The sequence below is a fragment of the Struthio camelus genome, chromosome 3 (assembly GCF_040807025.1).
Source record: "Struthio camelus isolate bStrCam1 chromosome 3, bStrCam1.hap1, whole genome shotgun sequence".
Classification (NCBI taxonomy): Eukaryota; Metazoa; Chordata; class Aves; order Struthioniformes; family Struthionidae; genus Struthio; species Struthio camelus.
Genome location: NC_090944.1, coordinates 78,022,302 through 78,048,403, shown reverse-complemented (window position 1 = coordinate 78,048,403; position 26,102 = coordinate 78,022,302). Strand labels below are relative to the sequence as shown.

The following is a 26,102-nucleotide window of genomic DNA, read 5'->3' as shown; positions in this document are numbered from 1 at the left end:
TTTTGATATTTGTTACTTTGTAGTAAAAGATAGGCACAAATCTCGAAAAGCATTATATAGAGAACTGCTTTGTAGAGGTGCTGGGAAGACTTTACAGTCATATGTTAATATCGTGCAAGTTTACATAGATAGCACCTATAATTGTAATAAGTGCCTTGACTCTTCTAAAAGTGGGTCTAGAAAGTATGAGAGCTTCAATTGTCTGACTGAAGGGAATTATGAGAGACCAGGAAGTGCTGTGTAATGATTTTCTTGATGATTCACAGCACATTTATTCTTAGCCAAGGAAAAAAAAAATTTACAACCTAGCGGTGTTTTGAAAAGTTGTGATAGCAAAGGAAATCCAAAGGTTTGTGCTGGAATGCATCGCCCATATTCCAAAGGAAAACTCCATTTAAATTCAGTTAATCACAATTTTTTTTTGTACATTGGGTCTTATTAATAGTACAACTTTAAATTTCTAATATATTTGAAGATAGACTTTATGTTACAGTGGAACATTTTTATTATTTAATGGATGTTATTCTTTAAAGCCAGTGAATAACATGACTTCTGTGACTTCAGGAGTCAGCCTGTCAGCTTTACTACTTCCCATTTTTATCAATACTACCATGCAATGAACTTGCTGGTTTTAAACCAACTGCAGATTTGGAATAGTTAGTTCTGGTGAGAGAAAACAGCTTCAGAAATTTTTTTAATAAGCTTTCTATATCAGATGTCCTGGTAGAGAAGAGAATTCCTGCTTTAATGTGTTCAGGGCAAAGAGATTTTTCTTATTTAGAATTTTTATTTTGATTACGATTAGTAGCAGAGCATGAATTTAGGACTGTACAACTGTCCGTCAGCAAGGACTCCTACTGATGTTTAGACTTAGGGCTAACAAAGGTCAGAAGTGAAATGTTTTTTGATAACTACATTTCATGTATTTTTTTGTTTAGTGTGTTTCTGTGAAATTCTGTCTTTTAGAGTGTTAAGTCAGTGGATAAAAATATGTTTAACTGTGGCATTACCAATATCTTTGCTTGGATTCTTTTTTCTTCCTTCTGTTTCTTTTCTTCTTCTGGAAGAGCTGATGGTTATGTAATGTGTCTTCGTTGTTCTTCAGAGATAAACATTTAATTAGCTTTTTAAAGTATTCCATACTTAGATATATTTATCTTGGAAAAACTTTTTAAAGTTTTTTTGTGACCGTGAGGTTCAGAGTATATATATATGTGTGTGTGTGTATATATCTGTGTATATAAATGTATATGTAGAAGAGTGTGTGTATACATACACTTATGTGTGTGTGTGATCTTTGATTCTGAAAAATTTACATTTTGTACAAGACACATGAACGCATAAAAGGCCTAGCTAATTCCTTGCAGCTGGTCAGATTTACACATGCAAATATTTTAGAAGAGCTTAGAGATGGTTTTAATTCTTGCTTTGCAGCAGGGGACTTTTTTTTTTTTTTTGGTGCAAAACATCTGTTTTCATTCCCTATTTTACCAAGGCAGCTGGCCTGTTATGGAGATCAGTCAAGATGCTTGTGAGTGTTTTATATAGAGTTCAGGTAGCCAGTCACAGCTGGAAGCCCTGTAATCTTGGCTGTCACCTTTCCAAGCTTTAGTAGTAGACCAGTCTGAGCAGTTCTGCAGCTAAGAAGTTCTTCAAGGCTGAACATTTAAGTTAACATAATATACTACATTGTGCTGTGTTTTGTGTTCACTGTTACTGTATCTAGTGTGTAGCTGCTGGCTTTTGTGATTGTTTTGTTTTTAGTGTGATGTAATGTAGAGTTGAGAGTGAAATTAGTGTTATTTATAATTAACATTTTTTCTTCACTCTCAGTAGTTGTGTCTAGCGACACCATGAGTGGAAATAACATTTTAAAGTGATTTTGAGGAAGTAAAATGTAATATTGAGGGGAAATGATTATTTAATGGCTTACTGCTTGAAGATAGTGGCTGCTATTATTGCTAGATTTCTTCAATTAGGCATGAAACAGCATCGAGCAAATGCAGTATTCAAAAATAAGGCTTAAAAGGACTGAAATGGCATTTGTGTTTTGCATTGGCTGCCAGCTTGAATTTCATCTGCGGTGAGAGAATATCAAAATGAGCAACTCTGTAAAGCCACTTGCAAAGCCTTGGCAGAGATTGAATAGGAAAAGAGATGTCCAAAGAATAGAATGGAAAGAAAGTATTATTAAACCAGTAGGTTTAAGGAAAATATAAAATTGTGATCTTCAAGAGTAAGGCAGGGATTCCTTCAGTAGCTGAGACTGTCTAATATTAGACTACTGGTACCAAGAGAGAGCGAGCTTTTCCTGTCCACTCCTCTGGCCGTGGATATGGTATTTTCACCTCCCTTGCCCTTTTCTGATCCCTCTTGGGCTAGTCCCTGGCCTGCCGCAGGTTGCTGACGCAGCAGAAAGGGCCCTTGCCCAGGTGCCTCCCTGCTAGATGGGGGGCTGAGCTGGCCCAGGGCCAGGGCTGAGGCGCCCCTGGGCAGTGGCACCTACAGCTGCGGGCCATGGGGGGAGCAGGGTGCGTCGATTCCTCCCGTCACTGGAGTCGTATCTTTGTCTGGAACCGACTTCCGTGTGTATCTCTGTCCTTTTTCAGAATCTAGTGCAGTCATTTTCCAAATGACCCGATGCCTGACGTTCAACTTCCTGGTTTTGCCCTTTTCAATACCATGCTGCTAGTCTTTCCTACCAAGCAACTTTGCAAGGGATCAGATGCACCTCTCCTGGACCTCTTGACTCCATGGGCTTTTTGTTTTTAGGACTTTCAGATTTTAGCTCTCGCCTTTTAACCTGACTTCACAACTGCACATTTCAGTGACTTTATTTTATGCTGGAGCTGTGCTTAACTTTCATGTTTTGCATAAAACCTTATTGGTATGCTTATTGCAATTTCTAAATCCCCTGAATGAGTTTCTAACAAGCTGTAAAAATCCTTTCTTGTGAAGCTTTCAGTACAAAATGTTAACATAATTTTCTGCCTGAGCTGCAGATTGATTTTTTTTTCTTTTTCTTTTTTAAAGCATGTGTCTCTGTTGATGTAGGAATTAGTGTTCATTTCATATATATTAAACAGTTTGGTTGAGAATAGTTCTCTTGGCTAAATATATGTTGTGAATGTGCAGCTTTAACATCACCACTGAATGATTTTTAGACAGAGGCAAAATTTTACTAATTTTGTACATCTTAATCCTTGTTAATAAGATTATTATTTAAATTCAGTGGATTTTTGTCCAGGTTTCCAAGAGTTTGTCAAGAATATGTTTTCATCTCTTATTTAAAAAAAAAAAAAAAAAAGTAAATCTAAATAACTGTAAACTACTTGAGCCCTTCCCTGCCTCATTTTATTTCCTTTATGTCAGAAATACTGACTTTTTAAATTGTTATTTTGGGAGTAATTTACAGGTTCCATCACTTTCTGTAGTCCATGTTTTGGTTTATATAGCTTATATATATTGTGACTCACTTAGTAATTTGAGAAAATATGTTTATCTGTATTTATTCTTCTGCATAAAATTGGATTTAAACAGTTGTTTCTAGTGATGCTAATTTATATATCTGTTTAAATCAAGTTTGTTTGCATAACAGTCCTTCCAATAAATTAGAGTTCTTTTTTGTAGGGTCTGGGATTAGTAATCTGCTTTTCAAAAGTGTACTAATTTGAGAGGAAATCATTGAAGCAGCCTATAAAATATATGGTCAGCACTTCACATGAGCTTTTTGATTACTTATGCATGGAAAAATGAAATTGCAAAAGCAACTATAGTTAACCTGATTATATAAGCAAGAGTAAGGGGTGATGTTCTTCAGAAATTTCTCTCCCCCATTCTTAGAGGACATGTTTTTTTAATTTTAATGGGACATTTTGCTTTTGGAAGTCTCTGTTGTGATTTGCCTGAGATAGAGATTTTTGGCAAGCCTGTGCCAGAACAACGTTTTGGGATACTCTGCAGGTCTTTGCAAAGGTCTTTGTTTTTTTTTAAGTAGGCAATGCAAACTGTAAATGTGGATTGGACAAAGGAGAAGAGAGTTCTTTGGCAGTTTTAATGGTGGAGAAATCCATATTAGTAATGTGTGTCACCTAAGTGTAATGGATTTCACACTTTGACTTAATTATTATTACTTCACCTCAATTGATGAGTAAACATGGAAAATGTAATGGCAGAAGATAAGATTCTCCTCTCATTATCCCATTTCTACTTTAGATGTGCTGCATACAAGTTAATACCATGTTGAATATTTGGCTATCTTAGCTTCAGCTCTGTTTAGTTATTTGTTCTGTATCAGCCACCAAGTTATTGGGCTTCTGAGTATTTTAAATTTTGTGGATAGAAATAAAGCCTCTTGGTTCATAGACTTGCAGTTTGAATTTTTACAGTTAATAGACCATCTTCGTGTAGGAATTTTAAAAACAACAGTTACTTCAGTGTTTTTGTTCATGTCTGTTTATCCTAAAGGCTTATAAAGTCTCTCTCTTAACTGAGAGGTCCTTAACTAGAAAGGTTCTCTCACAGATGAGTAGCTCATCTTTGGTTGGATGTCAGCTGAATGACTTGACTATCTCTCAGCAAAGAAGAAAGGAAAATACGATTGTTAGGGTTGCTTGAAATAAGTGGGACATGTTCCTTCTTCCTACTTCCTCAGACACATCATTTACATTTTTATATCTCTGAATCTGTAGTTGCACTTCATGAACTCTCAGTAATTTAAAAAACTGTGAATAGCAAATCACTTTTCTTTTACCTAATTCCCCTTATGGTATCATCGTTTCCCTGTAGCCAGTTTCTTACCCAGCTTATCACTGTTGTACAATCTTCTTTCTCCTTCTATGGCGTCATATCATATATACTTTAATGAAGTCCAGATAGATTAGATGTCCCACCTTTTCTTCATTTAGAATTTTTTTTTTTCCTCATCAAAGGTAAGTGTTGGGTACAACTTTGTACAGTCTGTCTTGTTTACCTTCCTGTTTCTTCAGTTCTTCTCTTCAAAATGCATTCTAAAGTGGGTTTTTTTTATGGCATTTAGGGCAATTTTACAGTTCTCTGTTTGTCTAAATCTTTTTTGCAAAAGCAGTTATTTGCCATTTCCTAGTCGTATGATAACATGTAGTTAATATCACAGTTTTTTGAAAATGGAATCCTGGTTAATTTGCTCTTTAATATGCCCGTTTTTTCAGTTTTGTGGGTTATCAGCCATATAGTGGAGCATGGCATGCTCTCTTGAGTTCCTTTCACACAGGAGGTGGTCATTTGCATTTCTCTTCACTCAGTTTCATTAGTTTTCTTGCTGTGGCTCTGATATTTACTGTTGCATTTTTTTTGAAAAAAGAGGCAAAACATTTGCTTGGATCCTCACCTTATGTTATCTTTGATCTTTACCAGTATGGCATAGATGCACATTTCTTTTCCTGTTCTTTCTTTATACAATTAAAAACAAGAGTGGCATAATTTTGCTTCTCAGTCCAACTTCCCTCCTAAGGACTAATTTAGGTCTTTATTTTTTTAAATTTTTTATTTTTTAGCAGTTCTCATTTTAAGCAAACACTTCTTGACTTCCAGGGCATACTTTTGTTATATCAGTCTTTCTTCCCACAGCATTTCTAATGAACTTTTATTTAATCCTTGTAATTTTCTTGAGGTGTTTATGTCCATAGTTAATTTTGGGGCACCTACTTCTCTTTCTCTCTCTATAGAACCTGTAAAGCTTTTACGCTTCTGACTTAAGAAAATGTGAAACCTCCTTCAGATCCAGGTTCCTGTGTTCTCCAGTTCTATTGACTTTGTCCAAAAGGACAAAAGAGTTTTTGGAGGAAAAATTACTTACTGCTTTATCTTTACGTTTAACCTGAGTGTTTAAATAGTTGATTTACTTTAATACTAGGCTATTTTCTATGACCTGCTCTTCTGTAAAGTCCTTCCTGCCGTCTAAAGCCAGATTTTAAATAACATTACTTCCTTGTTAAAAGAGCACTTTTTAATTAAAGTAGTCTTTGACTATCAGACTCAGGAGTACTAGTGTTAATAGTACTTGGGTTTTGGGTCTGCATCTTCCCAGATGATGAAATTTCTTCTTTTTTTAGCATCTGTTCATCTCCCAGCCCAAATACTGGGAACCCTTAGCAGTACTGTAAATACAACCTTTTAAAACTATCATTTCACTAAATCAGTCTAACCCAAGCTATTTCTACTTTATCCAAGTAACCTTATTTCTAATTGGTAACTTAATGCATGTCAGTATCTAACTACCTCTACTTTTATTTCACTTTCCTAAATACCGTACACCTTTCAGCTTTGATGTTGCTATTCCAGTATCTTTTCTGTAGTCTCTTTAATGTGAGGAGTTTAGTGTCCTAAACTAGCATTTCTAATTTCTCACAGTGCATCTCCCAGGCTTCTTGCGTTCAAGTGCAAATGTCTCTTGTCACTTTCTCACCTCTCTGCTAGGAGCCAGTTCAGGTTGGGTTTTTTTTTTTTTTTTTTTTTTTGAGCACTACTGCAGTGACTACACCTCTCATCAGTATCAGAACCTCTTCCTTGCTGTCCTTGTAGCTGAATTCTTTACTCCTTTCTGTGTAGGCCTGAGTTTTCTTGTGTGTGGACAGCAAACGTGTTATGATTCTCTTTGATTCCAAGATTCAAAAATCTTTTAAGATATTGACTTCATGCAAAAACAGGTTTAAGTTTAAGCTTGTACACGCAGGGAGTTTCCATACTCTGCATAATGGCTGTTTTAGACGTTTTTGCTTTGGTCTACTGAATTGCACATAAATTAACCTAACGTGGATTGGGTGACTTACCCATAGGGTACAAAGCTGCTTCAGCTTGCTTAAAATTGTACCTTAATTAAGGAGGTGCAACTCTGAGTATAGATGAGATGTGATTAAAATCCAAAGTACAGTTGACAGTATGTTTCTATTCTCTGCTGTCAGACAAAGCAAAAACGAGTGCCAGAAAAATTAAATTACTAAAAGTTGAAATAATTTATAAAGCTCATCTGAGTGTCCCCTGTATAATGTATAATAGGAATACTCTGAATGTTTATGAAACATCATTTTGTATACTTTATGATCAAGACAGTACTTGTTGGTCATATTCATTGTGTTGACCCAATTTACTCAGTATCGTGTCACTTAATAAAACAGTAATGGTGGTCCACAGATAGTTGCTAGGGATGCAGAAAAGGGGAAGAAAAAAATAATCTTGGTAAGAAATGACTGTCAGCCTATTGAATGTTTGCATTCGTTCACCGCCCTTACTTTTCGTATTTTGAAGCTCGAGGCTATAGAAGGGCATATAGTTTTGTATGGTATTCATTATTCGCTGTACTGTTCTTGTGTCTTTTTTCCCCCCATTTAAGACTTTGCCATTGATTGCATAGTCACAGTGTGAGCTGCGGGGCAGATAGGGAAATGTACTTTTCTGTCACTCAGAATTTGCTTTTGTTGGAAAAAAGTAATGCTGAAAGGAACAAAAATGAAGCGTTCAGTGCTGCATTGAAAATGCTTTCTAGAAAAGAAAGTAATATTTGTTCCTTTATTATATTATTAGATTGGTGGGATCATTGAAACTCTTTGAGTTATGACATCCTCATATATAATGGGCCTCTCGGGTGTAGTCAGTCTCTGCTGTTGTTTCTCTGTTGAACAAAGGGAGTGGTCCCCTGGCAGGAGTCTGCACTGTTGGAGCATCCAAGTATTTGTTGAGTTCTGAGGTAGGATTGTTGGCTAACTAGGGGGAAAAAAAGTTTAAATTTTTATTTGTAAGAACTTATTATCAGGATGCTTCCCTAGACAGCTGTAAAATCAGGCATATGCCTGTCGTTGCAATCTTCTACAAGATTCATTTTGCCTTGAACACAAAGCACTGTTTCTTGTTGCTGCTCTCCGTGACCCAGGGCTTCTGTGCACCAGGGGGTAGAAGGGCAACATTCAGGACACTTGAACACCAGTGATGGAGATTGATCCGTTCCCTTCACAGACAGCTAAGTCTGGTTTGTGGAAAGGGCTATAGAGTAAGATAAGCTATTATCCGGTCTTTAGTTTTAGGGGAAGGGGTTTGGGTGCTTCCCAGCTTGGACAGTCAGTAAGCTCTGCTACTTATCAAGCTGGTTATTTCATTTCTAGTCCCCCTCCAGTGTTACCGCATTATTCTTTTCCAATTCAAGTATTTGTGGCATCTTAAAGACGGCAGTCAGGATTCAGCTTTCAGAGTAGTGTGATTAATTCTATGTTTTTTGGAGTTCATTTAATCTACTCATACAGACATTGTCAACAAATACGAATTTGTCTAGTGTTTTAAATAAGTAATCCTAATAATCAATCCTAGAGAGACAGACCTGAAGGGACCTGCTTTTCTTGCAAATAGAAAGATGTTACACTTCAAAATGTCTGGTGTCTGTATTCAAGATTTAAAGAGAGAAAAAAATAAAGTTTGACATTGTAAGGAAGTTTTTATTCATACTTAACCAGGCCAGGAAATGATTGAGTTATCAAAATGCATTGTATTAGCAAAAATGATGTACTGTAATATGGGGGAACACCTATCGCCTATTTTTTCCAGCCATATGTGTCACTCTGTCCAAGAATCTTTCAGTTCTACTAAGCAAACTCATCTTGCAGCAAATGTTTTATTTGACATGGGAAAAAATTGATCAGTAAACAAATTTCATGTTAAATAGCAACATTTACCATACAACACCTTTTTTTGTTTGTTTGTTTGTTTGTCTGTTTGATATCTTAGAACCAGAGGACTGCTATATAACAAAATCTGTAGGGAAGTAAGGAGCAATGTGAGACCATCTTGTTGCTATTATGATGGTAATGGTACAACTTGCTTTGTAAATCTAGTTCACATCTCTGCAGATGACCCGACCCATTTTGGCTGCAATAATTACATCTTGAAGGGGCAGAGTGAAATTGCAGATTTTAGTTTTGTTACCTTGGCTCTGAACTACTTTTAATGGGATGAATTATTTGTCAAAAAGAACAAGTCAAATGGATAGTTACCTAAAGAAGCTTTGTGGAAAAGCTTGTGAAAAACAGCTTGAGAAAATAACAGCGTATTGGGCTAAAAAGGATGGAAAAACTTTGGAAAAGTTTTATCAGTTAAATTCTGTGGAGTTCAAGAGTAAAATGTTCAAAAACGCTAAGTATTTTAGGTGCTTTGAATTGTTTCCTTAACCAGTCAGCTAAATTATGATGTCCAGCAAGTATTACTTTATAAGTAATATGAACAGGCTTTACTAGTATCTGCTGCTTTCCTTTGAAGTTTTTCATTAGATTATTTGATTTTGCAAGCTCACTGTTTCTACAGCATGCGCCAGTGATTCTAATGTGTATTCTAATAATAACATTACTGCGCAGAACTTGTGTCAGGCTATAGTCAGTTCAGTCAGTATGTCCCAAGAAAAGTGCAGGTGTCTGTTTTTTTCCTATGCATATTGCAGTGTCTCTCGCTGTTGCTGGTATTCTTACAGTGTAACTGAAGATGATTAGAAATTCTTGAATTCCCGTAGTAAACTCTATATTATAGAGCTTTAGAAACGGCCATTTCCCTTCTTTCTCACTTGAACTCATTTCCCTCTCCTCGTTTTTCCTTGCCAGGGTGTCGGCTTGGGTTGTTTCCTAGTGCACTATGTAGCCGCAAAACATTTGTGTCAGCACAAGCCAGGGTGGAAATGACTGGGCTGGGTGAGAGGAAGAGGAGCTGAAGTTGGCGCTGTCAACCAAAGTTATTCACGAAACTTCACTCAGCTAGCGTGTTGGCGGAGGAAATTGCTTTGGTCTGTACAGACTACTGTTACTCTTCACAGTGGCAAGTAGTTGATACGTGATTGCTTCAAGGCTCAGATATTGTTATTCATAAAGACTAGGGCTTGTTTTTATGAAGATATTTTCTTGGAACGCATGTTTCACAATATCTTTCACTTTAATTCTCATTTTCTCTTTAAAGCATCTTCAGAAACTGTTTTTCCAGGACTTTAGTTTTCCTCAGAATTATTGCTGAAATGCGTGACAAACATGCACTGACTATATTTGGAAAGAAACCATTTCTAAAAAATCTCTCTCAGCCTCAGGTTCCTATTAACATGTTCTTGAAAACCAGCTAAGTTCTTGTGTAAACCTGACTCGGTATCATTTTAGAAAAAATCTATTTAAATTTATAAGGACAATATCCTATCTATTTAGGAGAGGTGGAAGCATTTCTGGTTCTGTTTATTTTCTCAGTTCTTTCTAACCACCTTTTTTTCCCCCCCAATATATCTGTAGTCAAAATAGTGACATATGGAGCTACTATTTTAAGTCCTTCTCCTTTTTTTTTTTTCTATTGTATTGTGTAAGCCAAGCTGTGTATCCTGTTAGTAATTCTTTGTATTTCAGTATTGCCTGCAGAGTCCAGCTGATCTGTTTGTTGCTTGGGCAGTGTTTTGTACAGTAGAGTCCAAGACCATGATCAGTGTCCATTGGCAGCACAAAATGATAAAAAAAATAAAATCCAGGGAGATCCTTATAGTCATACACAGTTTGTCATATAATTACGGTCTTGCTTGCATCCTGGAGAGGTGTATGCTCTGAAAAAGCAAAGGGATAATAGAGAGGTGACTTCACTTTGCTCAGGGTCACACAGCAGATTTCTGGCCAAACCAGGAAGAGAACTTCACTGATTCCTGGTCTCCTGTCCTATCCAGTGAACTGTTTCTGACCTCTGTTTTCATGGGCTGCTCCTAGGTTAGTCCATCCCCTTTTTTAGAGAAAAGAAAACGGTAATTCATCAACCAAAAATGAAGTCTAAAGCAGAAGTTCATTGCCCTTCAAGAAACACAAAAGAAGCAAAGCTGGATATTTTATTTAGCAACAGTTGGAGGAGACAGCATTGTTTGTGCAGTGTTCTCTAGGTCTCCAGAGATTCTTTCCTAAGCATAGAAAGGCTGAGGAAGTGGGCTCACTGGCATAGTGTCAGAGCAGCTGGAGAGGGCTGGCTAAGCTACAAGCATCTGAGTGCAGAGTAGGTCAAAAAATAAGGAATTTTGCTTTGTTGTTTTGAAAGAGTATACGGTTTTAGCTAATTTTAGCAAGAGTAGTATAACGTCGTATACAAAGTAGAGATGACTGCAGTGTAGGATTTGCACAGCAAGTGTGATAATTATACCTTTTTAAGCTATATATTTTCAATATCTTTTTTAATCATTCAGAAATGTTCTTGTGCTGGTTTGGTTATAATAGGCCACCTCTGGCCAGCAATGCTCCCTGGGCCTTTGTCTGCGCTTCACCTATTCTTGTGGGCTTTCCATATCAGGGAGATTTCTTTTTTTACTTTAAAATCAACTAACATAGAAGTGCTACTTTAAAATTAAGAATTCTGAAATATTTTTGTAGATAAAAAGGTGTATTCTGCTGTTCAATTTGCTACAGATGGGAAGCACCTTGAGAGATTTTTTTTACAAGAGCAGCGTATTCAGCTTTTCAAACAGAACATTAAGAACGAACTAAGGAAGGAACTTAAGTCTTCAGCTTTGAACGACTCTTTCAGTAATCCGTGAAAGAGTAATAAAACATCATATAAAATTATTTGCTGTTGTTCAACTTCCCTTCTTAAAAATCTCTATTCAATGTTTTGATCGTTTTTGACTCTTCTATTTAAAAATTATTTAATTTATGGCTCTGTCTTGGTTTTTAAAACAGGTGTCATTGCCATACTTTTCTGTGAGTATTATTCTTTATGAACTGACACTGTTGGCAGTGACAGTGGAGATAGGGATTCAAGCAAACTCCTGCTTGAAATCCAACAAAAGGAGCACAGGTCATTCAGTTTATGGACCTCCATCTTACCAGCTGTTCTCTTGTTTATCTTAATATCCAGCTAGGTATTATAATTTTCAGAACATCGAATTGTAGACTCTTATGGGTATTTTAATTATCATTGTGGTGTGTGCATGCGCATGTGTGTATGCATGTATGTTTCCGGAAATGGGAGAGAAAGGATTAGCGGAAGATGAAGTAATAAAACTCCCTCAAAGATTAAGCTCATAATATTGGCATCTAGATCCTATTACAACAAGACCGTGTTTACACTTTTAGCTTACTGATGAAACCATATCGTAAGATGCTATGAATAATCATCATCGTTATTGGGAAACAGCATAGTATTTTCACTGTGAGAGGAGCAAGATTTGTGCTATGCTGTGAATGTTTGCAGCAGGTTACTCCTTCCCTCTCGAGGAGCACATGGGTCCTAAGCACAGGCCTAGAGTTCAGGGGTAGCAAATATGAATCACTACGTTTTAATGGCCATTCTCTGTTTTCACAGATTGAAAACCTTCAGAGAGCCTGCAACCTTAGTATTTTTCAGTATCTGTGAGGATGTGCACACTAATAGAAGCTCTCGTACACATTTGCGGCTGTGACTTTTAATTCATGATTATAACAACAACTTGGCATTTGGCATGCTGCTTGCTACTTTGAGATTTTTAGTTTTTCTGTATAGAAAACCTGCACACACTACCCTGGCACAGTTACTTCAATTCCCCTTCCACTCCCAGCATCTTCTGCAGGTTTTAAATAAGTTAATAGGTGATTAGTAAGTACTTGGAGCACCGAGGATATTAACATTATTTTGCCAGGACACATGCAATATTTGGAATTTTAAATAACGTACATTTAAAATGTGCATCTCCCTAAATTACAGAATGTGACTGAGGATAGTGTTCGTTGATTGGAAGCCATGCAGTCTGCAATCCTATTTTCATCCTTTCGGTAAAATGTTATTAGAATCGTCTGTCTGTAGTAAGAAGCTTTGAATATGTTGGCAGAATAGAAGTGTAACTGACAAAAGTGTCAAACATGGGAAAAGAATGAAAGTAGTAAACCAAATTATTCTATTTGACCACTTAAAGAGGGCTTGAAAAGGAAAAAAAAAAAAAAAAAGGTGTAAGCTCAATACTCACTTCATCAAAAGAGAAATTCGGTTGCCTGGCATTGATTCTGGGTTTTGAGCTGCAAACTTACTCATAGTGTAATGATGGATTATTTGGCGTGTTTTTCATACCAGTGAACCCTTTGAGGGTTTGGTCCTCTTCAAGCTAATGATACACTAGGTAGTACGTTATTGTTTAAGGGATATGGAAAATGACTTTTGTTTTGGAGTGTGAGAAGGCAAAATAATTGCTAGTGGAGGGGTAAGTGCACATAATGCTATTTAGGCTTGTAATGTCAAGTTCAGTGGACCTCAAATTATATTTACAGCTGTGTTTTGATTTAAGGTTGCTTGCATAACTGACCATTCTTCCTTGCTCTCTTACTTTTTTCAGACTAAACAGAGTATTGAAACAAAAAAACAAAAAAAGCTATATTTGAATTGCAAAAAAATTTACTTAGGCCTTCAGAGGAAAAGGATTTTTCTATACTTATGAAGAAATAGAATGTTGTGCTCCTGGTCTGTCTTTTATGTGTAAAGTTACTTCTTGTGCTGCACTGTTTCATATGTCTTTCATACACTGTTCTTTATCACATACTCATTGTGAGCATTTGCTTGATGTTTGCATATATTAAAACTAGGAAATACAGTGCCAGGGAGTGTTTTACAAGACTGTTTTGTTTTTGTGTTAGATGGCAGCCTCAAGTAAGATTTTATGCAGATCTTGCTTTAAAATGACAGCCTTGAGTAACTTTTATGTAGATTTTTTTTAAAAATGCAATAAAAAACAGAAATTCTCCTCAGTCATGGGGGATTATATGTGAAAGGTGTAGAGTAAATAAGAAGCTATTTTAAGATTATTTTTATTTTTTTCAGAGTTCCAAGTATTTTTTTAAAAAGGTGATTTTTGTAGTACTTGACATACAGATTCTAAGTAGTTTATGTGATGAAAAGTAAATCTAAGCATCTTTGAAGGGGGTATATATTCTGCCAACTTCTTTGTCCCTGTAAAGGTACCTTTCTTATGTTGATAGTGTCTGTAGTTAGGAGCAAGATCCGCCAAGGCCTCTCCTTTCTGAACACAGACAGAAAATGCTACAAATCCCCATTACCTCGCACATTGCACAGAAAAGCTATTGAAAAAAATGAAGACTAGTACCTGGCCTCTCTTGAGTTTTATGCTATCATATTTGTAAGGGCCCAAGAAAGGAGGAGGAGGAACATGTTGGTCATTCGTCCTTTTCTTTAGCCCAACTATTTCAAGTAAAATAACTAGCACGTTTCTGATCACTTATGTATGGTTTGTCTTTTTGAACGTAGCACTTTGTTTTGCAAGCCTGAAGGGCAAGCTTTTCCACGCGGAGTGGACTTAATCAGAGAACAGGACAGAAGAAAACAGTGAAGACTGAAGGAAATTACCTAATTGTGGATCTTCCTCCTTATTATGGCGTGTTCCTGTCACCGTGTGGAAAGCAAGAGATTAATTCAGGGTAACAGCTTCTCTTCAAGTTCAGTCGCCCTTGCCTTCAGATGAAGTTGAGCACTGGCTGGATGGCGTAAAGGCTGCAGGCTAGTGCTGCAGCTCCCCTCTGCTACCCTAGCTGAGGGCGCAAGGGCTTTGGCAGTTCAGAACTGCCCTGCTACGCGACTGCTTCCCCTCTTCTCACTTCTTGCTTCCTCAAGTGCCCAGGCAACCTCCTGTGAGCAGAGTCCCAGTGTGAGGGAGCCTGAGGAGGCTGCAAGGAGCTGGAGAAAGGCAGTAGGAAACCTGGTTAAAGGCAAGACAGCAGGGCAAAAGCTGGGGTTAGGCATGTCAGTACTTGAAGGGCTCTGAAATAGGACACACATCACCAATTTACATTTAGAGAGGGTGCACTGCAGGAATATAGCAAATAGTACGTTATACTATTTTATATAGCCAGACGCTTTTTTTTTTTTTTTTTTGGTAGGGTAGTAGTCTTAGAACAGTGTTTGATTTGCTCCTGTAGTCCCAGCTTTATTTAGCATCTGTAGAGTTGTTTTGCATATTCAGAAGATTTTCATTTCTTTTTAATTGCGGGCCCTGCTAGTTTCCTGTTTTTATGAAAGTGCTGAACTGCAATTGCAGCAGTATTTGCATGGCTGAGTGCGTCTGGGAGAATTGTTTACATGTCTGCGTCTGCCCTGGGAGGACGACAGAGCATGTTTGACAATTGAAAGTCGTATCACAAATCTTGTGCTGCAATTCCTGAGGGTATATTCTGGAAACAATGAAGTAACTGAGCTTTACTCTGATTTTCAAGGCTGGTTTGCTTTGAGGATAGCGATTGATTTATTCCACTTGCAAGATCATCTATATTAAATGTTAGTATAAACAGTAGCAAAAGAAATACTGTCTCGTTGTGACTTGGGACTGTATCTTGCTCTTCTTTCTTTGTTTTGTCGTCTTGTGAAAAGGTGAAACTTTTTTACGTTTTGGCAGTCTGACAAAAGTAGACAGATGTTAAATTGAAGAAGTAAATTACTCTTTTGAGGAAGGATAGCTGAAATATCCTGTGTTCATTATTCTCCATGATGTGAAATATTCATTCGATTTACATTAAAATTTGGGTTCTGAGGTAATTACTGAACAAAATTGCAGTAATAACTCAATTGGGAAAAGGCTTGAAAATTTTAATGAAATACTAGAAAACAAAAATTGCATATCAAATAATTTAAATGCTTAGCTGAGTGGGAATTTTAAATGTAATATTTTTGAGAAACAGTATAGAAGTTGGGCATTTCTTTGTTCGTCTTCTATCCGTTGAGGTCTTCTCCATGCATTAGCAATCAAGATATTTAGTAATGCTGCACTGATTACTTAAATGGCTGACCCTTGAATGAAGAATTTTGTTCTCTTAAGCATGTTATTTCTTTCTGATGTTGAGCTTGTTACAGAATCTTGTGTGATACTGTCAACTTAAAACCATTCATATGAAGGATTTTCATTCTCAGTTTTTCATTTTCAGAGTAACACCTCTGTTATAATTTCCTTTGTGTATTTTTACGTAGAACATTTCTTGATTTAGTAGACTTAAGAGAAGATTTGTAGGCATATGTTTCCTATATTTAAAGGGGTGATTACAATCACAGAGTTGGTGCATGGTAGAAATAACTTCTGGTGAATTGCACAAGTGTCCAGGAAAAGGATAGGGAATGAATAATTTCTGTCAGTGACCTTTCTCAAGAGGATAGCGCATGTGCGTGATATATTTATGCAACAACAGAGAAAAAAAATGTGATAAAGCCACCGATTTTAAATTCAGGTGTGCTTTTTAGATTTGATAAGTGAGCATTTAACGTAATAGTCTACATAGAACATTTTAGATGTCTTCCTTAAAAAATGGAAGCATTCAGACAAAAGCATTTTAATATTCAGATAGCATCAGTCTTCCTCTTCTCTGTGCATCCCTGGAGCTAATGAAATGCTATGACATTGCTAACTCTGGTAATTTAGAAGCAGTCTTGCAATATATGGCATTTCTTAAAGTTCTCACGACTCTCGTGACTTGCATCCAAACCTCACTTCTAGTACAAAGTGGTGAAAGAATGTTACTAGTTGTCTAAATTGCATTGCTAACCAAAATATATGCAGGAGTACTTTATTACACTTTGTGTGCAGATAATCACTTTATGCTTTATTTTTTTCACATAATAAAAAGCTAGCCTCAAGCTGGTCTTCTAATTCATTAGACTAAAATATTTAGACTGAATCATTTTTAGATATGGAGAACTGGCACTACTTTGGCATGATGTCTGCCAATCATTTTTTTGTTATCTGAAGCTGACTGCTTTGTGGAGTCTTCATGGTTTCCTATGGCTGGCTGTTTGCCCAGTGAATGTGTGGTCCAGGATAGTAGAATTCCAGTGCTACTGTGGAGTGCAAAAAACACCAAAGGATGCCATTTCTGGCATTACTCTCCTACCACTTGTGAAGACCCAAGCCAGTCAAGTTATTTACCTGCCACTCAAGAGAGTGGAGACTCAAGCTTGTCAAGTTTTTACAAGCAGGCTTCTAAAGGTTTTGGAAGGATGAGCAGGTCGTCACGGAGTTGCTAACTGCCTTACTCCTTTTTTTTAAGGGAAGAGGAGTGTTTCATTTTTACACGCTTTCATTTTTATATTCATCTTTGTTTTATGATCCCAGATGTTTTATTAATAACAATATTTTATATACTTTTGATGCGTAATGTGGACAAGATCCTCAGTTCTCTGACTTTTTTTTTTCTTTTTTTGGTATAAGTATCTCAGGTACAGGAAGTGCTGTGTCTGTGAAATTTAGTTCTGTTTTTCGATAAACATCAGAGGCTTGTATTTTAATGGGTTCTGCAGTGTGGTTAAGGTGTTGATATTTTTCGTCCTGTATTTTACAGTAAAGTTCATTTGAGTGTTTCACGCAAAAGACTTGTAATTCGGAGAATGGGCAGGGGGAGGAGGGAGAAGCCACAATAAAAACAAATAAATAAAAAGGTAAGATACCAGATCTAGTTTTGCTAAGCTTTATGACTATGGGTGGGATTTCATTTTATGGCTAAGTTCATGTAACAGCTGAATGCCTCTGAAAATGGCAGTTCCGCTTCATCCTGCCCTCTATTGTGTGCTCGTACCTGTGGCGTGGGCACTCAGTTCATCAAAGTGAAGCGGTTCAGGAAACTCATCCAACAGAAAATGAATGGCTTTTGGCAGAAAAGGGAAGGGGTTGAGAGCAGTTTTGCTAGTTTGACTCTCCGTTAGCCAGCTCACTGAGGCTTATACCAGAGAAGTGACACCAGTGTGGCCGTGGGTAGGGATTGCACTGACAGGCCTTTGCCTTTAGCAAGAGCTAGATTTTATATCTAGCCTTTTAGGCCTTATAAATTGTGGAAGGAGAACACAAAATGCTACTAACTCAAAACTGTCCGTTGTCTGACAGGAGCTTGCTTGCCGATGTTTCAGGTTCCTGGGAATCCTGTGGAAAATCAGCCTGGAAGCTTGCACTCCTTCAGGGACTGGTGTTTGTCGCATAAGGCGTTTCCTTCTGTTTTGTCCCAGTTTTCGTTTGGGTTTGTAACTACTTGGGATTCACTTGGCGGTTTAGTTAGAACATTTCCCCCCCCTCCCCCCGCCATTAGGTTTCATATTATTTCCTGTTATTTCTTCATTATTTCTTATTATTTTTCTGTGTGACCTGTTTAAAACTGAAATCGTGAGTTTTTGCATCTAGTAGAATGTATTAATTGGTAGTCTTTTACTATGGAAGCCTTTCACAGTATACAAAGGCAGTGAATTAAAGCAGAAATATATTTTTGGCTTTTTAATCAAAAAGTTACTTAGTGAACAGAAGTAGCATTAAAAAGCATTATATTTGCTGGATGGTAACTGTTTTTCTAAGATTTGTTTTTCAAGAGTATGTTGTATTTCCACTGGACTTCACTAAGGGAACCGATTATTTGATAAGACATAGACTCATATGTAAGAAGTTAAATATTTCTCATTTGCTTATTTCCTCACTTTGAAATTTCTTGCAAACAGTGGGTACAATCAGTGTTTTAGAAATTGTCGCTATATTCTACAAAGAAGTCCTTCCTTTGTATAATAAGGGAAAAATTTAGTCACTCCTGTGGAAGCTACAATAACCGCATCTGTTTTGCAAGTAGGCTCTTTTTGCATTATGTATTTTATCCATCCCAGCTTTGAAATTTGACAGTTAATCATTCGAGTTAATTTATGTAGCAATAAAAATAGGGAGGTCATGTGAAGATCTTATTTTGATTGGTGCATGTTTGTTGCAATAAATTTGAAACACTTCTACTTGTAGGAGTTTGTGGTTATCTTACACAGTGTCAGAATAAGCACTACTTACTTAGCTTTGTCTAAACTCCCACATCCAAATCCAACTGAGTGTAAACCTGATTTCAGTGGTAGTGCACTATAATTAAATTGAGCCAGTGCTGCTAGGAGTTTGTTGGACACTTACTGGCTTGAGTAAGGGGGAGAGAAGTGTCTGAAGTCTTTCACGCTTAGTAATTGCTTGTGTGTTTTGATATTGGCATTGCAGACCAAACTGTGCCAGATGTTCACCTGAAATTTTGAAAACTAGATGTTGAGCTGTTGCTATTCAGAATAGCATTCAGCTAATTTTATTCTGTACTAGATTTGAGAGGATTTCCGAAGTAGTCGGTTTAATAGATTTAAAGATCGCGTTGTTCTCCGGTCTTTGCAGTTTCATCATATTAATCTTCTTTGTTTTATGTAATGATTTTTAAGTGCTAGTAGAGGGTGGAACACTAATACACAGTATAATATACTATTATTCTGTATGTGTTCCCAGTTATGAATAATTTTTAATTAGAGTTAAAATTAAGTGGAGTTACCCCCAGGCAATATAACAAATACAGAAAAGCTGAGATATAACCCACCTCTTCAAATACGGTGTAAACTGGCATAGCATTCAAACAGGTTTAAATGCTTCTTCTCTGAAACCATTCAGTAAATCTGCATTTATGACTAGGGTGTACTACATCAGGTTATTAAATTGCTTATGAAAGAGAGATAAGATTCTCCATATTCCTCCACTTCCTGCTGTCATTCTGTTTCTTTTTTTCTTAGCCTTTTGTGTTTTCCGTAGCTGTTACATGTTTGCAGCATTCCAAACTTTTTTAGGTTTGAAAAGGAGTAGGTATTAGAAGAGTGATTTTTTTTTCTTCTGTTTTATCAAATGAATAAGTTCTCAGAACTGATTGACCATTCTGAAACGAGGGAACATAGGATATTGCAAATATTTTAAAACACAAAGAAGAATAATGAAATATCTAAAGCCATTTTTAAAGGGAATTTCAAAGCCAATTTGAATTAATCTGTGGTTTCCTTAATACCTTTTGAAAATTCAAATAGGAAATTTAAAGGCTATACAAAAAAAGTCATATAGATGTGCGAAACTAATGCAGAGCTTCTCTAACTGATCGTTTTAGGCATTTTATGTAATATTATCTTGGGGACTAGCCTACAGTCAAATTACCTCACGTTTTCTGTGTGCCAACAGCATGCTTGTGAAGAGTTAACTATAAATCAGTTGATGCGCAGCAGCTTGTTTCCTGTTGGAGCTTGTTCATGTGTCTGACTCTTCTTAAGAGTTTCTCAACCTTTGCTTTAAAATAAGGTCTTTTCCATTGGGTATTGTACAGGGGTGAGGGGGATTGTTGAAAACGTGAGCATCTCAGAAGTACTGACCAAAGAACTGATGCGTTCAGTCCTTTTGATAAATCTTGAACATCTAATCTGAGAACCAGAAAGCTCATATCCTCTCCCACATCTAGAAGCTACAGTGCAGAGATATAATAAAATTAACAACTCTGCTTTAGATGAAACAATTTTACGTCTTTAATATTGTAGGCTAGTTACAGCTTTTTCTCTGCTAAAATTTTGACATTCCGCTTGACTTTACTACTTTTTAGTATCTTGCCTCTTAACGTACATACCAAAATAAAATTTCTGTAATAAAACAAGCTGTTCTTGATGCACAGATTAAATTGGGAGGGCAAAGGAGAGAAGGAGAGGTTGAGAGAGGAAAGATCAGCTTCCCAACACCGACTGGAAGCTAGTCTCCCGGTGTAGATGCAGCCTTCATAGCACAGGTGCAAAACTTTTGAATAACATCATCCCGTTGTTGTATACGTGGCCTTTTTCTACAGATGGATTCTTTGATTCCTTTTTGTAACATGTTACTCCATGTTGGAGTTGCACTCTTTGATCTTGTGTTTCTCCTACTCTTAACAATAGTTGTGTGTTCTTTTCTGTGGCATCATTTTCTGCCAGAGCTATAGATATCAGCAGGAAAATTGTGCAATGCATCTTGTAGTTCTGAGTGCAATAAAACACTGTTTTAATGTCACAGCTGCAGTTCATTTGAGTCTCCAAAAACAGATTAAAGCCTACATGAGAATCTATGATAACCATCCTTAAGCGTGCCTCTCTATTCTTACATGTCCTTATACTTTTCCAACACTTTTCCTAATAGCAATGTTAAAGGTAGTGTTCTGTATTTGAGATTTTGGTGGAAAACCCTCAAACCCTACAACAGTGGAATTATTTCACTCTAATCCTTCTCTATGTCAGATTTATGTGCCTATACTTTTTTTTCTGTGAGCAACCTTCAGGATTCTTGCTGTGCCTTCATGTTTTACCCATCCTCACATCTCCCACTATCCCTTTTGTGTTGTGGTTTACATGTACATCTTTGACTACTTTCTTTATATGGGTAACTTTTCATTAGAAAAGTGTATTATGAGCTATTTTTGTACTTTTAGTCCAGAGTGTTGATTTGGCTTTGATGTATCTTTGTGGATACCCTGTTGCCTATTTTAAGCTGGATATGATAATGTGGTTTCACAAGAGGCAATGGTCTGAATGAAAGGCTTATTGCTGCTGAAATGTAAGTCTCTTTTTTCCATCTCACTTTCCCTTTCCCACTTATTCTTGTATGTGCTTTTGTCTCTTGCCTTGTGCTACTATCAGCGCTCATGAGACCTTTCCAGGAGCGTATATTACTTATTAAAAAGGCAGAAAGAGAACTCGATGATATAATTTTCTTAAATTTTAGTAAACTAAATTGACTCACAAAAGAACCGGACAAATCTTTGTGCTGGCACCAGGTTAGTAGTCTGGGGCCAAGTGGTTTGGGGCAGTGATGTGGAGGAAGTGACAAGAAGGGGAAGTTGAGAGGAGCCATAAATAAGAGCGGAAGGCCGACCAATGAGCCCTGGGGCTAATCCGAGGAAAGCAGCATGCTACCACTCAGATGTTAGCTTGTAACACGTGGAACAGAACCCAGGAGTCCTAGTGCAAGTCTTTCTCTTAGCGTTGGACAGCATCTTTACACCAGTAGCTACTGGTAAGCAATACCTAGGGAAATGGAAATGAAATTTATGATGTAGGAAAATGAACAGTTTATAAATTTTCCCTTATGCTGCTTGGTTCTTCTATACTTATTAGGTTATGCTTTTCTTAAAATACCTTTTTTATGTCTGCTGCATAGAGTTTGCTTGACATACAGTATCCTAATACTGGTCTCTCCAACCAAGCTCATAGGTAATTTTCTTTTTAATTAGTGTAATCAAGCATGATGGCTATATATTTGCATAAAATCTGAATTTTTATTGTTTTCCGTCTTCCTGCTTAGCAAACAGTAAACAGGATCTCCAGTTTGTCATGGGTATAGAAAAAACCCTCTTTCTTCTGCTCTGTAATAAGTGGCTGCATTTGTCAGTTACTAATGGGTTTCATGACTACAGAATTAGTCGGAGTTAAACTCCCTCCAGGTCTCTATCATCTTCACTGAATGGTTTTGTCATTCTCTATCTCCCTGTCAGTACATAACAACTGTCAGTGATGCTTGTTTAGAAAAGCTTTCATGTTTCCAGCAAAGGCCTAAAGAAGGCTTCCTTTTCTTCCCCTTTCTGGTAAAAGAGGTTGAAGGTTGTAGGTTTCTCACTGCGTGCTCCTGTCGATGCGGTTACTACGTCTCTATATTTCTGCCGATCTTGGTAGCCATGGGGAGCACAGTTAGGCACTTGAGTGCTCCTGGGTGGTACGAATTACTTTTGTTCTTCTGCATCCTTAGTTCAGGGGGATGATACTTGATAATTATCTCTTAAATGCCAGCATGTTTTTATTCTTATCTAGCTGTGACAGACTAATCTTCCAGCAGATTTGTTTCCCTCCTACACTCATGCACTTTCGCATGATGCTTCAAAGAAGGAGGTGAGAAGCAAAGCAAGAAGCAGGCTGATCTGTGTACCGCCTGTCTCTTAAATTTAAACTTGAGGGTGTGTTGCTGGTTGCTGTATGCAAATCCAGACATTGTTCTCTGAAGATGCTATTTCAGCTGTAGAAAGTTTTGATGTGGTCTATGGTCAAATAATACTTCTCAAAAACAGTTTTTTAGCTATAGTACTTGTTCTGTGCTATCACTACTGATAGTAGTACTGATGACAGTAGTTTACAGTGTCTAAGATGTAAACTGAGGATGCTAGTTTACTTCTGGTAGCTACCAATGTGATGATTTAAAAAGGGGTCCAAACCTTCTTGCTGTGCTGATGTGTGTAAGAGAGATTTGTTTTGGGTTTCCATGCTGCTTTATCATAAACAATACTGTGGTCAGTTCTCTGGTAGGGGAGTAGCTGTATTTAAAATTTCTGAAATTTGCTGTAAGGAAATATTTGCTAATATGCACTGAAATAAAATCCATTGAAAATACAATCCAGAAAAGACATTTCCTGTAATATTTGAGGAAAGTTAATGCCTGATGGGATGCAAACTCAATTGAAGCAAATTTAATTAAGAAATTTGAGCAAAAGTTAGGAAGAACGTTTTTGTGTACGGTGTTTGACCATTCTAAAAATAATAACAACAAACTAATATTTTTGAAATAACATTGAATTTAAGGTAGCGGTACAAATGAATGTGTTATATAAGTATAGAAATAGAAATTATATAAATGCACAAATATATTTGTACAGATATATTGACAATTTGAATTAAATTCAGATTTTTAATTTGAAGTCATAGTGTAATGGATTTTTTTTTTTTTTAAGAACTCTCAAGATATTAAGATTTCTCCCTACTTTTTTAAATGGGCCTGTGAAGAAAAATATAGATAATCAAGTGGAGCATACTTAGCTGTACTTTTCCTCCTCTTCCTAAGCTCAGGGCAGGAAGTTCATAAGAGCTTTTCTTCTCAGACCTGTATATGATCTGTCATTATCTATTTTCATTCTTGTTCATGAAAAAAATTCCATCAAGTGCTGTCAAATGCCGAAAGTGAATCATGTAGACACTTTCTGGTTTTTTGAATCTAATTGACAGAAATTTGAAAAATTACTTGGCCTTTCTAAAAGATGGAAATTATTAGGCTCTTTGCAGGCCCATGTCACATTATGTGGCCTGTTGTTACATAAGTCAGACTGTCTTGGATGGTTCTGCCTGCGTTTATTATCTGAATCTCTGCAAGGACTACGTTCTCAATTTGAAATAATTTCTGAATTGGTGGAGCATTGGTTGGTTGTTGTTGCTAGTGATTACATCTTCAGTCTTTTCGACAGACATAAACTGCTACAGTACTCCCAAATCAAAGTTGATAAAATAGGCCAACACCTTTGAGCAAAACGGATTACCTTACACTTGCATAAGAGACAAAGTGCACAGGGCTTTGGGGATGTTTTTCACTGCAGGTGGACTGTCGTTCAGCTGGTGGACTGTCAATAGGGAAGTATTTTTCATGGCTTTTTTGCTGTAATGAAGTCATCACTTTCCTGCAGTGAAAAGCTTTCTTAATATTTCAGCATAGGAACTTGTTCTTTCTTTAAAATGCCTATGAAGCTATTCTTGCAGCGGCCCTTCAGTTTCCGTTCTCTGAGTATTCACCGAGGATTCTAGATTTAAGTTGTGTAGCTGGAGAGCGTCGCTGTGCGTGCATTAGCACCTGCTTAAATTGTATTACACCTACCGCTCCACCCTAAGATTATCTCAGGTACCTTTTGCACACATGCAGCTCTCATTTGGTCAACAGACCTCATCACAGTTGCAGTTTCTTTGGTATGTGACATAAATAATGCAATAGAAGAATAACAGCACTATGCTATTTTTAGTGTTCATTAATGTACATGTTCCCGCTAATCCTTTTAAAAATATGTTCCTGCAGCATATTTGTACTCTTGTCTGAGCCTATTACAGTGCTTTTGATTTTAATTACCCTTTGCGGCAAGAAATAAATGGAGCTGTAGGACATTTATGTGGTATGAAAGCTTCTGTTTGGTTGTTTGTTCTGTCTGGTTTCTCTGACATTAAGGGGAATGAGGCCTGTGTCTATGAAGTGTCTTACTGCCTGATTCCTTTAGTGAGCACTGATTTTCTGGACCTGGGTCTTGGAAATGAATTTCTGGAAGTATGTGTTTTAAAGTTATGTTTCCAAGTATTTAAACAGCCTGCTTTTTTAATATAAAGCCACAATATCTACCCCCCTCCCCCTGCCTTTTTTTTTTTTTTTAAACCTAGTTGTCTTTTTAACCTTTCATAACTTGTTACACCTGGAATATCACATTCATGTAGGGTGAAAGATTCATTCCATTCATAGTGATGGCATGATGTGCCATGTAATGTGTTTGGATTCACTGCATCTGTGAAATAGCCAGTATATTTAACAGGATTAAGCAGGATGAAAAACACTTGGTACATGGTAGCTGATAAGATAAGCGTTTCTCTTCTCTCCCCGTCCTGTCTGCTGAAGTGACCACCAATGAAGTTGACACTGTTGTCACCGCTTGCTCAGAGTTCACGTTCCAGGGAGGTTAACATGCAGTGCTAGAGCTCACGCAGCTGAACTGTCACTGAAAGCAGTCAGCAAAGCACGGAAGACAAAGTTAATTAAACTTGATTGACACCTGGAAATTTTATACCGCACCTTAAGGCCTAGAACATTTTGTTGTTATTTTTAGGCTTACGTTGTAACTCGTCATGCAGATGTCAGAAATGTATGAAGCAGTCTGTGCATTTTGCTCTCTCTGCTCAGTATAAGAGCCTATCGAGAGCTTGTGCATTTTCTAAAATGATCCTGTAGTATTTACTATGTGACTCAGATTAACCAAAGTGGTGTGCTGTTCAGTATCTAGGTGTTCATATGCTCTCTTTTAACCAAACCATAATGATTAAGAGACATCTATGTTTGTGTGTTGTATAGATTCCAGTGCTTCTGTCCATGCTGATTTTATTACATGTGGATTAAGGAGAAAATTGCTAAGGCTGCTTTATAATCTTGTAGCCCTGTAATTATATTGTAAATCTGGTAACCGTAGAGCCTTTCTTCTGTGCTGGTAAAGGGCTTTTGACTTTGCCCTAGACCAGCTGGATTATCAATTTCCATATGAGTTGCACTGTCGTTGCACTCATCTTACTCTGCAAATGTCTAAACAAGCTTACTAAGTTAAAAGAAATGGATTAAGAAAGAATCAAAAGGCTTTGGAGCACCGTCCACTGCTGTTGTAATATGTATGGTATATGTCAAGGCTGTTAGGAGGGATGCGTCACAGGTGTAAGTTCTTGAGCACCCTCTTTTTGATGGGCTATCAGTTCATTTTATAGACCTAATTACATTTTTCACTATGGATTATTTCATCATGTTACCTGCT

At 37.0% G+C, this 26,102-nt stretch overlaps 1 protein-coding gene across 10 annotated transcripts in view; it reads left to right on the top strand.

The window, feature by feature from the left end:
- ZDHHC14 (zinc finger DHHC-type palmitoyltransferase 14) overlaps nucleotides 1–26,102 on the top strand; it is a 148,047-nt gene that overhangs the window by 58,102 nt on the left and 63,843 nt on the right. The window contains exon 1 of one of the 10 annotated variants that reach the window (XM_068938614.1): nucleotides 21,794–21,811. The exons of the other annotated variants lie outside the window; for them this stretch is intronic. The gene's annotated coding sequence lies outside the window, so the exon portion shown is untranslated. Of the gene's footprint in view, nucleotides 1–21,793; nucleotides 21,812–26,102 lie in introns of those variants that run through there. 10 annotated transcript variants of the gene reach the window in all.